We start from the raw sequence: 18,096 nt of genomic DNA, 5'->3' as shown, positions 1-18,096 counted from the left end.
ACTAGTATAGTAGCAGGAGAGTTGATATTTTTTATAATCTGACTGTGCGATGATGTGCTTTGATTGTTTGAATATGTGATAAAATATCATAATATTAATTATCTGATTTAAATATTATATTGTTTTTATAAATAATGCCTAGTTACAACAAGTGGTATAACTTGCAAAATAAGTACTGCATGTGGTGTGATTTGCAACAATTGGTACCGCAAGTGGTGTGACTTGCAACTTTTTTTAAAGATGAATATGGCTTACGTTCTTGTCGTGTCTATTGTTGACAATGATCACCCTTTCCCATTTAAATGAGAAATGGTTACTTGGATGCATCTTGCTGAAATAAAATTTTATATAAATATCTCTCTATGTATATAATTATATTTTTTTTAAATATTCACATATTTTTTATAACCAATATCAATTTTTTTTCAGGTTGGAGAAGGAGGGGGGAGAGGAGAACATACCCCTACCCCTAAGTCACTGTATTCACCACTAGTATATGTTGTAAATTAGTAGAATATGATTTTTATTTGTAATACTAGATTTTCTTTTTTTAATAAATATACAAATATTTATTGAAATAAAACATTTTTTGATAATTGGGTGTGTTAAACCACCATCTCTTTATCCACCCTAACATAAAAGTACACTTATCATATTTGGCGGTGGTTTAAAACTAATTTACATTAAGTTTTATTATATAAAAAATACCAATTTTACAAAAAAAAAGCTCTTCTATAATAGTAATATGCATTTTGGGTTTGTAAAGATGGTGGTTAGGCACCCACTTAGCCCCTTGATACGACCAATGGTTAAACACTATTAATTATATGAAGCCCACTGTTATATTTATTTTTTGATTCCATGTTTTTGGCATATGGATAAGAATGGCCAAAGTTATAATATTTTTAGTGAAGAAAACTAAATTTTGACCACAGTTTCCTCAACTATTCTATATATCAAAAATTTTCTACTAAAATTTGCTTAATTTTTTGGTAAAATTGTCTAATTTTGATAATTTTTCACCTTTAAAATACTGTATTAGAAGGCTTTCGAATAATATAACATTCTAGTCTTTAATCCACTTAAATTTTCATGCCACATACCTAATAATTAGTAAATAAAATATAGGAAAAATTCTTCTTAGAAAATACTGCTATGAAAACTCTTCAAATTTCAAATTGGCTTGCAGTTGAAGGTTCTTTTAATTTCCTTATAGGAAGGTAAGTCGTCAAGTACAGTCTGCCAATACCTAAAAAACAAAACTTATCAATTAACATATATGTTCTATTTTCATTCAAGGAGTTTAGCACCAGCAAACATTGCTTTAGTGGATTTGCAGTGGACCTATATAGGCGTTTTTTTTGGCGGTTCATTGGAGTTTTACTCATCGGTTTCTTAGTGGACCAATAGTGGCAGCCACTATAAATGGCAAGCCGATAACTTTCCGACATTTAATAGTGGCTAATCATTGGCTAGCCACTTTTGACCGCTGCCTATAATGGTCCACTAAACTACCGATGAGCAAAACTGTAGCGATCCGCTCAAAATGCCTATATAGGTCCACTGAAAACCCGCTATAGCATGTTTGCTAGGGCCTTGATTTAAGTATGTGGTGGATTAAATAGCTAAACTTAACTTAAGCTTAAACCAATAAAACTACTATATACATCTACACCTTAATTTATTCAAAAAAAATAAAAAGCATAACATTAAGAAACGCATTATTTTATTGATAATTTTGTAACAGGTAATACTTATAAAAACTAATAGAAATTAGTTTCATATTTTGAATATGCTATCTTTTTTAATAAGGTTATATGAAAATATCATAAAATGATATAAATAAAATCCAAGTGTAAAAAATAGAATGAAATAATTTGAATAATTATAATTTTTGAAATTGAGATATAATCAAAATGCAATTGAATTTTCAGAAATAAAATGAAACCAAAAAATTTGTTGCTTGTATATTCTTTTTGATTTTTGCCTGCACCAATAATATGCCATAATATATGAGCAACTTTGCATGTCATTACATCTGTGATACCTATTTTGAAATTCACAATATTTACTTAGATCATGGCTATACTTAGATAACCTTAGCACAAACATGAAGGTTTTAAATAATCTGATACCTTGTCAGAGGCGGTTCTACAACCAAAATGAGGGGGTGAATCCTTAAAAAGTACAGACTGGCTTCTATTAAAAAAAAAGGTCCTCAAAACTAAAATTTACTCGACTGATTTGTGTCAAATACCCGACTAACCGACTAAATTTGTAAAAAAACCAACTTTAACTTGAAAATTAGTTTGGGACAGGGGAAATAGAGCACCACCCTACCCCACCCACTCACACCACCCCAACCTACCCTAACTCTCCTTAAAACAAACATTTATATCTGTAAAAATATAAAATTTATTAACACTTTTGTTCATTACTTTTATAATGTAATATTATACTCAAATAATCGTTTGAATATACTAATTATAATTCCTAAAACACGTTTTTGTAGCTGTTTATACTTTTTATTCAAAGTAGCACCAGTCTTTACATTCGTTAAAGTCTTTCAATTTTAAAACTGTTGGAATCAATAATAAACTTCGATAATAAAAGTGTTTATCAGCTTAACTTGATAATATGTAAACAAGTAAAAAATTTATCCTTCATAACAATATTTAATGAAGTTACAATACAAGTATACAAAAAAAAAGCAAAATAAAATCCAGACAATTTTAAAATTATTTAGTGTGCTTAATTATAACGTAATGATTTCAAATAAACATAAACTTACTTCATAATATAATCTGATTGCATTTCTCGGTAAACCATGGACAACACTGATGTTTAGCCAGTTACACGTTGGAAGATGAGATATATGTAAAAAAAATTTCACACTGTTTTATATGTATACTATTTATACCTATTAGTAAATATTATTTTTACAAGATATATTTTATCAACTATAAAATTTTATAAAAAAATTTTTAATTATCAAGTGACAAATAAATAAAAAATTTTATAAAATTTACATTTTAACATGCAAGATAAAGTCAAAAAAGTAGTTGTTTTTTCTTAATCAAATAATAAAAAAATAGCTTTTAAGAATGGCTGCCAATTTTCTGAAAATTAGTCAAAGTGTCACATGGAATCATCAGAGATAAACTCATATTTATCTTTTACTTCATTTATATGAAAATTCCACAAATGTTCCTTAGTGTGTTTTTAAAAATAGTTCATTATTTTAGGTTTTTAGACATTTTGAAAATCAATGTTTTGAAAATGTTAATTTTAACAACAACAACAAAAAAAGACATCTTAAGATATATTCATTAATTTTCAAAATCTCTACCTAAAAAGAAAGATAATAATGCAAGTATCAATTTCAAATGTAAAGCTGTGTGTAAAGAAGAGTTAACATAGTGGTTTATCGAGCATCTTTTTGTAGACTTATTTATTATGATTTAAATAATACAAAGAATGGGTAAAAAAAAATTTTTTTTTCTTCTTTTTAACATTTTCGCTTCCATTAAGGCTAAAAGCAACCATTATTAGAATTGGAAGTTACTGGAGGAGAAAAGATGAAGATTGCAGAGCAAGATAACAATTGACAAACGATTGCAAATTATATAAATCAGAAAAGAAAGATGAAGGAATTAAATTTCAAAGAACTGATGTTCGAGAAAAATAACTATAGAAATAATAGTTGTTGGAGTAAGAAAGTGTCGAGCTCGAAGAAGAAATGCAACCTTGGCAGGTGCTATTTTTGCAACGGATTTAATATATGGTTTCCAAAAGTGATTGGAAGTAAGAGTTAATCCTAGAAGATGAAGAGTAGATAACTCATCAAGTACATTTCAGTTCATAAATATAGGAAGATCGAAATTTTTGCGATAACGATTAGCTGAATAAAATTGAGTTTTATCTGAATTAGACTTAAACAGCCACTGTGAGCCCCATGCTGTAGCAGAAATGAGATCCTTTTCAAGCTCAAATGCCCCCTCCAAGTAATCAGAGAGGCTAAGAGAGAAGTAAGAGAGGCTGGCTTCTTATCATGATAAGAATAAATGATAGAATAAAGACTAATAGGACGGTAGTTAGACGAATCAGATCGCTCTCCAGAATTCTTGAAAATAGAAATAATAGAAGCCGCTTTCCAGCAGGCTGAAAAGCTCCTAAAAGTACTTCTGCAAGACTATATCAGGTATATTATCCGGACCACAAACTGTAAAAGAGTCTGAGCAGGAAACTACCGAGGCCCATTGCAAAGAAAATCACGGAAAGCGTCCCAGTCAGCTTTGAGGTAGTTTTAAGTGGTACAATGATAGGAGGATTCAGATGATGAAAAAGAAGTATAAGGTAACAATGTTAAAGAGATCACATCGTGAGCGGAAGCACACGATGTGATCTCTTTAGGGTCAGAGACAAGGCTTAAGTTGAGTAGAGAAAGTACATAGTTCGGGTCATCTTGAAAGCGAGTTGGAAAAATGACTATTTGAGTTAGTTAGATTGAGAAAGACAAAAGATGAGGGTTTTAACGCCAGAAGAGTCACTGACACTTCAGCCAAGCCATTTAGTGTAATGAGCATTAAAGTCACTAACACCTACCATATTGGTTTATGGATAAAGAGAAAGGGCTTGGTCATTTTGATCACCAATAACATCAAAAAGAGCACAGCCTTGAGATGAAGGAAAGCGATATAAAGCAAAAATAAAGGCAATAGAGTGAACTGATGCTAAACGAAAAAACATAAAAGAATAGAAAGTGGATTCAAACCTTGTTTCCCGACAAACTGGTGAATTCTTACGAATGTAAATGCTCAGGCAAAGCATGTAACTTTTTGAGTCTAAAGGAAGATAACTAACATCACTTAGATTACAAGATGATGCAGCTGAACTCAAATTAGTCTCATAAAGAGCAAGTAGGTCTGGTGAACTTTGCAATAGATAAAACTCAATAGAGGAAAAGCTACTTCAAAGACCACGAATATTAGTGAATGATAGGCTTAGAGAACTTGATAATGACGACGGTTTTTTGTGTTTTATAGTTTTTGGTTCTTTATTCACTTTTAAAATTGTTAAAGAACTTGACTCAAAGCAAAGACAGTACTCAGTACGCTGTTTAATAGCCCACACAATTGCCTCAATAATATTAATATACCCAAATTCGTAACAAACGGCTCCAAATGTGGTCTTGACAATGCACACCGAAAGTATGAACAGGGACACCATCCATGCTCAACACGGCACTGTTAATACCTTGATATTTTTCAGCTGTTAATGGAATCAGCCTCTCTGATAGCTACCTTAAATTTACGGAAACTTGATTACCAGCCGGCATCAGAATCATAAATCTGATTTTTAGAGCAGTACCTTCGTTAAGATATTAGAATGAGTTGCCTAGTCATAATAACAGAGACACAAGCAAAACCCATACATTGAGTCAAAAAGATCCAGCATTCAACATCCTAAACTGGAAGCAATTTTTCAAAACTATATTTGTGTTAGTCTAATATATGAAGAAGGAGTGCGTCAACTTAGAGAATCTGTTGACTGGTAAACTTAGAGAATCTAAGGCTGTTCAACTTAGAGAAATTGTTTACCCATTAAGTCTTTGCCAAGGGGGTTTTTTACAAGACAGTAGCCGGATGCATTTAACGAAAGCCCAAGATGAGTGTTTTTATCGAGGCAGCATCTCTAGCCATTACTCAAACAAGAACCCAAGGCAGGGGGATTTAGGTTTGAGTTGGATTCTTATATATATATATATATATATATATATATTATATATATATATATATATATATATATATATATATATATTTATATATATTTATATATATATATATTTATATATATATATATATATATATATATATAATATATATATATATATATATAAATATACATATATATATATATATATATATATATATATATATATATATATATACATATATATATATATATATATATATATATATATATATATATGTATGTCTGTATGTGTGTATGTATGTATGTATGTATGTATGTATGTATGTATGTGTGTATATATGTATATGTGCATATATACAGGGTTGCTACTATAACTCTGACGATACTCTCCACTATAACTCTCACCATACTCTCCACTATAGCTCTGACTATACTCCACTCTAACTCTGTTTATATGTATATGTAGATATATATATACAAGTTTGCCACTATAACTTGTATATTCTTCCATTAACAAAAAATATAACTAATATTTCAAAAAATTAACACGTCAAGAAATTAAACTTTTGACCAATTAAGACATGAACCTTGGTCACTTAATTGTATATTTTAGTGTAGACTTGACCAAACGTACAAACTTTCCAGTCTACTCGACATTTAGTTTTAATAGTCGAGCTGAAAGATTTTTGGCGAAAAATTAACGCCTTGTAGGTACACAATTGATGGCTTTGTTTTGAGGATGTTCTTTTTTAGATGCTCCTTGTTATAAGAAAAAAATATTTATTCACACATTTTTTTGCATATATGATAAGCCGCACACCTTTGCAAAATATAACGAGAAGTTTCCTAATTCTATGTTTCTGCACATTCTGCAATATCCTTTTCTTTCCAGCATGCAACCTCCAAAAAGGTATCTAACCATATTTCTAAACTAAATACATTTAAAGCATAACAAAAGAACAATATACCAACTAGTATAATCAAAGATAGTATTGTTATTTATTCCGATTTTATATGTACAGACTATAATTACGCTATTTCAAAGAACATTTTCCCAGACCTATTGAAAATTGCTGATATTACTCCGATACACAATAATAGCTCCTAAGCAGATAAAAGCAACTTCAGGCCAATCAGTATTCTATTTAACCTATCTTAGGTATATGAATGATGTGTGTATGAGGATATAGCTGGCTTCTTTGAAACAATTTTATCTAGACCTCAATACGGTTTTCATAAAGGTTATAGTGCTCAACAATGTGTGATTGCAATGACCAAAAAATGGAAAAAGCCTTAGATTACAACGGATGCTTTGGCGCTGATTTCTCTTAAGTCTTTGATTGCATACCCCATGCGTTACTAATGGCCAAACTAGATGTCTAAGGTTTTAATTGAAACATTATAATGTTTATGTCTACCTATCTAATGAATCGAAAACAAAGAGTAAGAATAAATGATGAATTTAGTTGTTGCACTAATATGCTTTACAGAGTTCCGCATGGTTTGATTCACGAACCATTGTTATTTAACATTTTTACATGTGATTTTTTTTTTCTTACTGACGTTGAAGTTGCTGAATATGCAAATGACAATACCCATACTGCATGAGAAAAGACGCTACTTCTCTAACTGCCAACCTCCAAAAAGCCACAAATCAATTTTTAGTATGGTTCAAAAATAATGGAATGAAGGCGAATCCTGAAAAATATCATTAGCAAACATAGTAACCTTGAAGTTACTATTTCTAATTTAACAATTACAACATCCAAAAGTGTTAAGTTACTAGGAGTAAAACTCAAGAACAAACTTTCCTTCGAAGAGCATGTGAACACTTATGCAAATATGCCAGCAGAAAAATAAACGCACTTTTAAGAGGCGCACCATTTATGTCTTTCAAACAACGTAAACTTACACTTTCTGCATTTATAACTTCAAACTTCTCATACTGCCCCCTTATATGGATGTTTCACAATAAGATAATAAATAAGCGTATAAATCGAATCCATGAGAGAGCTTTTAGAATTATCTAAAGAGACTATTAACCTCCATTTGGCACTCTCTTACTAGACAGCGGGACTTTGGTGATTTTTGTTAGTTTTTGATACTCTAAATGGCTTTTTTATTATTATTAATATATTTATCGGTTATCTTATATTATACATTTATAACGATATTTATTTTTTAAGGATAATTTTCAGTTGACTCCAATTAGCCAATTATATAGCCATCATTGTAAAAATCATGTTTCAATTATAAATAAATTACAAACAAATGCAAACACAAAAAAAAAAAAATGTTGATATTAATGGATAAAAATGAATGTCGTATTACTTATATTAAAAAATTACACTTTTAAATATAGTACTTAAATTAATTATTGTAAGTCTATATAGTATTTGTAAGGATATTGTAATTAAAATGCAGTAGTGGTGTAGTGGCAGAGCGCTTGCTTTATAAGCGAGAGGTTCCGAGTTCAATCCCCACCACGTCCCTGGCAGGACCGCTCTCAACTTGTTTCTTCGCGCAGTGGCCTTGTTCCTTAAGGTTTGTGTTTCGGAGTTATAGAGCTGAGGTAACATTGTTTGAATATTTCAATGTAATATATTTTATTATATTATTATAAGTAAATATTTGTTTTGAAGTCATGAATACTTATTAACTTTATCATTTATTACTTTATTCAAGTAAAATAAGCAAACAATTTGTATACCTAAATTAAAGATAGGATTAGATTGGTTAGAGTAATTTAGCGTCTAAAGTTATTATATCAATCAAAAAAAATTAAAATGACAAGACTATCGTAGACGTAACTACCTACAATCATTTGTAGTAATTTTAACTAAGTGTATAGGGTGAACGGCAGACTTTAAAAAAACGCACCCTTGACTCGGTTATATATAGAAAATTTTCGTTTTGCTGCTGAAAAACTATTTTTCCTTGGCTAAATAAACAAGTTAGACTTAAATACGTTTTCAAGATTCACCTCCTTACAACAACTTAAAGCAAAACGACTGATAAATAAATAGTAAACGAGTTTCGGGTGCGCTATTTTAACTCATGGAAGTTAAAAACCTTGCTTCGCGACAATCTACTTTTCTAAATGCCAACAAATCAATGGACTCTGATGTTTTAGAAATTATTTATGGCCATTTTAACACAGTGGAAAAATATGAGTTGCTGACTCTCGTTATGATAGCCAGAACTTTTTTTCTAAGTATTGTAAATAGTTTAAATTCATTTTGTAAATGCTAGTGTGATTGTGTAATAGAAGGCATTCATCTTTGTTATAAGAGGTGGTACAAACCACTGCTTATGCTATGTCGCGACGTTGTTAATTTTTTAATGTCAAAATTAAACATGGATGGTACAGGAAATTTTAAAATTTTCCATTTAGAAAATCCTTTATATGTATTTTTGTTCTGTGTAATTCCTATTTTGATTTACACAATGTAACAAAAAAAACTTTTTCTCTGATAATCGATATTTTTTGATGTTTCTTATTTAATTTGAGTATGCTGAGTCTGAGTATGACATTGGTTTTTTTATTGCATCAACCGTTTGATCATTAAACCAAAAATTTAATTAAACATATAATTAATATTAATCATATTGCATGAAATACAATTTTAGCCACTATATAAAATTTACTTGTTCAAAAATGTTATGCTATGTTACATAACGTCATGTTGCATCACGTTACATACATATATTACTTAATGTTAAATTATGTTCTAATGTTATAGTTTCTCAAAATCTCAAAAACCACTAGAAGTGTACAGTAGAACGTGGTTTTTTTTTATGGAGTTTATCCTCATTGCGTATCAAACATTAGATGTAGTTACCCATTATAGCTGCATCCCATCTGCCCTGGTATCTTTTCTCAATTGCATGGATATCCTGATAAAAACGTTCTCCATGCTCTTTACTCACATCAACCAAATTTGGTCTAAAACATTCCAAGTGTGAGTGCATGTAATGCAGCTTTATTGACATTCTACATATCATTTCTGCTAAATACACCTGCTGAATTTTTTGCATCTGACACCTTTGGAAACATCTGCCAAATATGCGTGACTGAGTGTGTGTGTGTGTGTGTGTGTGTGTGTGTGTGTGTGTGTGTGTGTGTCAATGAACCCAATTAATAATGTTTTTACTTAATTAGGCATAATGGACATTTCATGCTAAATTACACAAACAAATAACAAGGAAAAATCATGTTTTACAAAATTCTTAATTTTATTATAAAACCACAATTATTAAAATTTATGCAATTTACAAGAGATAAAATATAGCGTAACGCTGTTATGGTTACAGACACATCGTGACTACTTCAGTATTTGTATACTGAAACTTTTTAGTTCCTGTGTACTGGTCACGCAAGTATCTGTATCGAAATAAATCAAGTGGAAGGTCGTGAGTATTTGTCGGAAGTCGTTTATACAATGGCGTCTTATGCGAAAGTTTCCGCTTCGGTTCATCCCGTCAGCGAACGAATTATCGAATTCAGAACTTATATGGATCCACGACAATCTGGTGTTTATCGTTATGTTAATGATCGTGCCAAGGAAATTAATGACAAAATTCTAGAGAAGGTTGGACGAAACAAAATCAAAAGCCTTACTTATCATCGTGATGGCAGATGGATTGCCGTTTTTATGTCTGTAAAAGATGCCGAAGCAATGTCGCGTAACGAGATTACAGTTTCGGAATGTAAAATGCCAGTCTTCTTTAGAAAACGCGATGAATATGGTTTCTTAATAACTATTAAATGTGACCCAGTTATAGAAGACGAACAGCTTGTCGAAAAACTCCAACCGTACATCGAAAAGGTTTTATCGATTAAGTACTCAACATACGATTTTGATAACTCTATTAAAGATGGTCGTCGTTTGTTTAGAGTACAGCTCAAAGTTCTAGCGAGGGACATTCCGCACCATGTTGAAATAAATAATGCTAGAATTTTGTTGAACTTTGCGGGAAAGGAGTTTTTATGTCGAATATGTCAAAATTTTCACGTACCAAAAGAGAATTGTTCGGCTGTTAACCCAGCTAAAATACGACCCAAAATCAGTAATGTAATACAGAAGTGTGATCAAAAGCAAGTTGATGACGTCAAAGCGATTAAAAATGCAATTTTCCAATTCACACCACCAACTCCTCTCAGCTCTACCAATACATTTTCAAGAGGAGAGATAAATAATTTTGTTTATATAAAAAAGAAAGAAAATGTTTTTGATAGTTTAAGGAAAGAAGACCTCGAGTTACCAAGCGAAATAAAAAACAAAATCCTTGTAACACAAAAAGAATACAAATCGGCTTTTGACGCTGCAAGACAGCAGGAAAAGTCAATACATCCTGTTGAAGATTTAGTAATTGAAGAAAATCCTTTCATTGATGTCGTGTCTAAAAAAACCAAAAATAAAGAAAGAAAGATTTTAAAGAAGACAGAAGAAGGAGAAGTTTCAACAGAGAGCGATATCGAATACGAGTCGGAAGTCGATATAACGATGGCAAGTAACGTTAGTGAACGTAAACGACTACACCCGCAAACACCGGTGAAAGAGAGACAGTATAATAAAGAAAAACGGAGCTTAAAACCGAAATGGATTACTTAAAAAAAGACTGTTTTGTGATACTAATTATATATATTGAGGTTTTGCTCAATAGCTTTCACCTGATCTAAATATGAAAGGTTCCTCTTAAAAATATTTTAAACTAAGTAAGGAAAATCTTAATAAAAAATTTAAAAACTAATAAATAAAAACAAAAAACAAAAAAGAAAAATGGAAGTTTTAAAATTTTACACCTCAAACGTTAATGGATTAAATAACGGAATTAAGATAAAAACAATTGTTAATAATTTCAAACACAACCCATGTGACGTTTTTCTTTTGCAGGAAACTCATTTGAATAATAAAAATATTAATTTGTTAAAGAATGTATGGGAAGGTGATGTTTTTTACTCACCGTCCGATACATCATTTACACGCGGCACAGCCATTTTGTTTAAATATAACCACGATAAACCAATTTTAGTAGGAAATGACTCGAAAGGCAATTATAATTATGTAGCTATAAAAATTAATGGTATAAATTATTTAATCATTAATGTTTACGCACCATCCGGGGTTGGAATATCTCAAAAATTAAGAACAAATTTGTTTAACGATTTAAATAATGAGTTTAGCAATAAAGACTTAAATGATTTTAATATTGTAATGGGTGGTGATTTCAACATCACTTTGTCTGAAAAAGATAGATACCCAGTCATGTTCAGAAGTGAATGTCCCTCGTGTAAAACTTTAAAAACCCTCTTAAACCTATTAGAAATTGAAGATACATGGCGTGTCTTCAACCCCAATAAACAAGAGTATACCTATGCTGCCACTAACGGTGTGTCCCGTTCTCGGCTGGATCGCTTATATATGAGTAAAAAATGTAGACAAAATATAAAAACATTTTTTGAGCCCACTATATTTACTGACCATTATAATGCTCAAGTAGCTTTTTTAAGTAAAAGAGTCTTTTCGCTAAAGTCAGAAATATGGATATTAAATAACAAACATTTAGAAAATATCCATTTTAATGCTCATATAGAAGCGTTTTGGAACGAATGGGGACAGCAAAGGTGTGTGTATGAAAATGTCAAGGAATGGTGGGAGGACGGTAAAGAGAATATAAAAATTATTTCGAAAAAATTTAGCAAAAAACTTAAACAAAAACAAAACAAAAAAGAATATAAATTGATCAAATTATTAAAAAACGCATCAAAAAAAATGCATATAAATCCCAAGATGAAAAAACTCTACGATGATATAAAAAATAAACTTGAAAATATAGAAATAGAAAAAGCCAAATGCGCGGCAATAAGAGCGAAAATTCAGTGGAGGTTAGAAGGAGAAAAATGTTCGAATTTTTTTTTTGGATTAGAAAAACAAAAACTTGCCAAGCAATATGTCTCTGAAATAAATTGCAGAGATGGGCTGGTTAAAACTGACTCAAAAGAAATTTTATTGGAGTTTGAAAATTTTTACAGAAACTTATATAAATTCAAAGAAAACGACAAACATTCTCAAGAGTTTTTGTTTTTAAATGCTAAAGTTAAAAAAGTTACAAAAAAAGAAAACAAAATGTTAAAACAAGAGATTTCCGAAAAAGAGGTAAAACAAGCTCTAAGCCAAATGAAAAATAATAAGTCACGAGGGTCAGACGGTTTAACCATTGAATTTTATAAACATTTTTTCATTTTGTTTAAAAAAGATTTGATTGCAACTTTAAATAATGTTTTGGTTACAGGCGAAATGACAAAATCGCAAAAGGAAGCGTTAATTACGTGTATTTTTAAAAAAGGAAATAAAAACGATATTGCGAATTGGAGACCCATTTCGTTGACAAATGTTGATTATAAAATATTAACAAAAGTTTTGGCCAACAGGCTTAGAGATGTTTTGCCTAACATAATACATAGCAATCAAACTGCGTGCATCAAAAATAGAACAATATACTATAACCTAAGTTATACTAGAGACATTATTAGCATAGCTCAAAAAAGCAAGTTAGACGCTTGCATCCTTTCAATAGATCAGGTGAAAGCTTTTGATAGGGTTGATAGAGTTTTTTTGTTTGAAAGTTTAAAACATTTTGGATTTGGAAAAGTTTTTACATCTTTTATAAAAACAATTTATAATAATATAAATGCTAAAGTTAAAATAAATGGTATGTTATCGCAAAAAATAGATATTTTGAGAGGAGTAAGGCAAGGTTGTCCTTTGTCAATGATACTATACATCATTCAGGCAGAAGTATTTTAATCCTATATTAGACAAAACAAAAATATAAAAGGTATAAGTGTCGAAGGTAGTGAAACAAAAATACAGCAATACGCCGACGACACAAATTTCTATCTAATCGGAGATGATTCCATTAGAGAGGTAGGAAAAGCCTTAAGATTAAACCAAAAAGCTACTGGTGCTAAAATAAACATTGCCAAATGCCAAGGCATATGGCTAGGCAAAAACATTTTTAAAGATAAAAGCGAACATTTAAATTTCAATTGGGAAGAAAACGTCTCTAAAAGTTTAGGTGTCTTTTTCTCAAATAACGCAAACTTCCGGTACGAAACATACTGGAAGGAGCGTTTTTACAAAATGGAAAACTCTCTTCAAAAATGGCAAAAGTACAACTTGTCGCTTAAGGGCAGAAAAACAATAATAAATTCATTGATTATCCCACAAGCTCTGCATTTGGCCTTTATAGCGCCCTTACCTGGCAAAGCCATTTTAAATAAAATTGAAACAAAAATTAGTAACTTTTATTGGGGAGGCAGAATTTGTAGATTAAGCAAGACAAAAACACAACAAAAGATAAATGAGGGTGGCGCAGGAGTTAACTGCTTAATAAATAAACTTAAAGCAATTCAACTGCAATGGGTCAGCAAACTTTTTAACGAAAACTTATGCGGCCCTTGGAAAGATGCAATGTTTTGCATTTTTAATAATTATAGAAATGCAAACCAAGGTAAACACATTTTCGAAACAATCCCTACTAAAATCAAATTATTACCCCCGTTTTATTCTCAACTCTTAGTTAATTGGCATAAACTAAAACAAAAGCATATTGTACCTGTAACCGATATAGAACAAATTTTAAATCAGCCTCTCTTTTTCAATTTAATGATAAAAACATCTTCGAATAAGTATCTAACTCCAAGCGAAATCCATATTAAAAATGATATAATCCTTGTAGCTGACATTACCAAAACATTTCAACCGGGTTTTTTTAATTACAAAAGTATTGGCTTGAGCGAGAAAGAATTAGAATTTATTACAAAAGCATTGCCAAGAAGATGGAATAAAAAAATATTATCAGAATGTCAAAACTATGATTTTAAAAAGTCTCCATTGTATGTAGCTAAAAGAAAACCAAAATACGAATATAAAAATCTAACTGTTTTAACTTTATACAAATTATTAAATAAACCAACGAAAAAGTTAAATTATAAATTTTATGAATGGAAAAATACTTTTGAAAGCATGAAAGATATAAAAGAAAAAGATTGGAAACGTTTTTTTATAAAACTTCAGAAAAGAAATACAAACAATAAGGCGAGTGAAATTCTATTCAAAACTGCACATTTCATATTGCCAACTAATGAAAAAATGCTTGACCTTAAAGTAAGAAAAGACAAACTTTGTCCACAATGCAAACTAAAAGATGAAAATACTGCACACATGATGTATCAATGTGAAAAAGTACAGCCTTTTATATTTTTTGTACTAGATATTTTAGATCAGCTCTACCCTAGCGAATATCCTCATATTAACAATTTTAAGTTTATATTTTTTGGATACGAAAAAAATCAAGCCCAGAGATGTTTTGGGGCTTTGTTGTTGGAGATTTTTATATGAGAAATTTATTTTAACAGAATGAAAAGTCAATATGAAAACAAAGTTTTTACGAAAAAATATTTGTTAGAAAAGTTCAAAAAAAAAGTTAAAAGAATGTTTTTAAATGAATTTTTAATGCTGAAACAACAAAATAAACAAGAAAAACACATAAATGAAATAAGAAACATTTTTATAAATGGAAGATTAAATTTGATTTCAGATATTCGTGACTATTTCGATTAATTCTTATTTTTTCTTTTTTTCTTCGGGAATTAATTTTTTTATTTTTTGGTGTTAGTTATTTTTATTATATTTACGGGTCCGAAGGATATCTTTGTAATCTTTTTTTTTTTTTTTTTTTTTCGTTTCGTTTTTTTCGTTTTTTTTAAAAAAAACCTTGTAAATTATTTATGAAGACGTCAGTATGGCAATTAGCTGGATGACGGAATAAACTACAATATTATACTTCAGTATTTGTGTTAATAAGGTATGCACCACTAATGTTTCGTGTCATTTTCGATTTTCGGGGTTTCGGGCTGGTACATATTATTAAAAAAAAACGAAATTTGTATGATGAGCGGGGTCTTTATATCTTTGTTTAAGCTTTTTCTGTACATTTAATAATTTTTGCGCTGACTATATAACGTATCCGCTGTTATTTATTACGCATATACTAGTAAAATAGTTTTTCGTAACTGCTGTTGATATTTTTTCTTTTTCTTTTATTTTTTTTTCCGTTTTATTCCGAAGAGTTTTCGTTTATTTAAGGTAAAACCGAAAACATTGAAAAATAGGCGGTATCTAGTGTTTTATATTTTTTTGATACGGGTTCAGTTTGTGTGACTTTAGTTAGAGTTGTTATTAGTATTTTAAACTTTATAAAATTGGAATCAGATAGAAGTCGCATAATAAACAAAAAAGCAAAGTAACATGTATGTACAATGCGATATCGAGAAAAATCTTCAACAAAACTGCCGTTAAGAAAGCTTTTTCAAAAACTGCTACTAAATTTTGACTTGACAAGGTGACGCGTCAGTTAGGTTAAGAAGAAAATCAAGTTAAGTAAAACCCAGTAAGCTCGTAAAATAGCAACGCTTATGCATGACGTTTCGAAAGTTTCTAAATAAAAGCTTTAAGTTTTCTAAATTATAAACATCCGATTTAATTAAAGTATTTACAAGTAAGTAAGTAAGTAAGTAAGTAAGTAAGTAAGTAAGTAAGTAAGTAAGTAAGTAAGTAAGTAAGTAAGTAAGTAAGTAAGTAAGTAAGTTACACAAAGTTAATGTTAAAACAGTTCAAAATGAGTAGAAATTACAAAAATCAATGAGATGCTGACAATTTATTTAAAAACAGTATGTCAATGTGAGTTTCAATAAACTAAACATCTTTTTTTCAATTTCCCGCAGTCTGTTTTGATAACAGTGTCGGACAATAAAAATCAGTTGTGCGTGCGTGCGTGCGTGACTGAGTTTGTTTGTGTGTGTGGTTGTCTGTGTGGTTGTGTGTGTGGTTGTGTGTTGTTGTGTGTGGTTGTGTGTGTGTGTGTGTGTGTGTGTGTGTGTGTGTCAATCAACCCAATTGATAATGTTTTCACTTAATTAGGCATAATGGACATTTTATGTTAAATTACACAAACAAATAATAAGGAAAAATCATGTTTTCAAAATTCTTACTTTTATTATAAAACCACAATTAATAACGTTAATGCAATTTAGGGCATATAAAATCAAGCGAAACCTGACTACGGAAAAAAACACATCTAAACTTTTTCAGTATTTGTGTTAATAAGGTATGCGCGGAAAAAAACACATCTAAACTTTTTCAGTATTTGTGTTAAAAAGGTATGCACCACTAATATTGGCATCAATCAAAATGGCGAAAAGTTATGCTGGTGCTCTTGGTTCCGTAATCACATCTGCTCATCCCAATAGTAATCTTGGAATTTTCAACACTAAATTCGAAGTCGACAATGCGAACGTTCTAATTTGTAGGTATTGGGATCTTAACGTTTCCGTTAGTGATTTTCTTGCTAGCTTGGCTGAAAAGAAGCTACTTAGTAATGTGTGGGGAGTCACTAGACATTATTCCAACAAGTTGTTCGAGTTTGCCGTTACAAACAACTCGTCTTTGACATCCTTTTTAGAAGCTGAAATTGAAATTAAAGGTATGGTTTTAAACTTCCAGCAAAAGTTCGTACGAAAAGTTCACGTCCTGGTTCAGAACATTCCAATAGGAACTCTTAGGAATGGCTGCCAAAGCGCCATTATCCTGCTTGGCAAACATCTAGCTGCTGGACGTGGAGAGTTTGACTCTTTCTACCTACAGAAATGCAAGGTCCTAGGAGAGGACATTTTCACTGGAAACGTCATAATAATTATCAAGAACTGGCACAACCCCACTCTAAATCCACTACCCCGCTACCAAAAAGTTGATGGTCTTAATTTACGTTATAAACATCCTGGCCAGCCCGAACCCAACCCTAAAGTAACAAACTAAACCGATCCACCCACCAATTCTTTACAACCAACTACACCGCAGATCGACAACGAATTTGTAGAAATTAAAGTAAACAACGCCAGTATCGAGAACGATGTAGATACTAATCCTGAAAAAGAAATCATCAAGGAAAAAGAAAATGGTGTTAAAACCAAAAAGGCACGTTCCACCCAACCAACGAGAAAACGTTTGGGGCAGTTGGAACGCGGCACCCCCAAAAAACTGATAAACAACGCGGAGTTAAAAGTGTCTCTAGAAGAAGTTTGTTTTTTAGAAGAAAATGAGAAAATGTCTTACGAAGATGATATTGACTTGCTAGTTATAGACGAACAATATGATAGCCAAACATGTGCGGAAAAGAAATCGTAAGTTTATTTCTCTCTCATATGTTTTCTTTTTATCTCACTTTTTAGCTTTGTTCTCAAATCAGACTATTATTTCGACTTTTTTTTTTTTGTTCTAAACTATTATTTCTTTTTCTTTCTACAAAAATTCTTTT

At 30.6% G+C, this 18,096-nt stretch overlaps 1 long non-coding RNA gene across 1 annotated transcript in view; it reads left to right on the top strand.

The window, feature by feature from the left end:
• The window catches only part of LOC136090741 (uncharacterized), a 1,467-nt gene extending 903 nt beyond the window's left edge, over positions 1-564 (top strand). The window contains exon 4 of the long non-coding RNA XR_010643681.1: positions 430-564. This is a non-coding gene — a long non-coding RNA (uncharacterized LOC136090741). The remainder of the gene's footprint in view (positions 1-429) is intronic.
• Positions 565-18,096: the final 17,532 nt, after the last annotated feature.

This window comes from Hydra vulgaris, chromosome 14 (assembly GCF_038396675.1).
Source record: "Hydra vulgaris chromosome 14, alternate assembly HydraT2T_AEP".
NCBI classification, from domain to species: Eukaryota; Metazoa; Cnidaria; class Hydrozoa; order Anthoathecata; family Hydridae; genus Hydra; species Hydra vulgaris.
The sequence above is the reverse complement of the archived record's forward strand: the minus strand, read 5'-3'. Positions and strand labels throughout refer to the sequence as shown.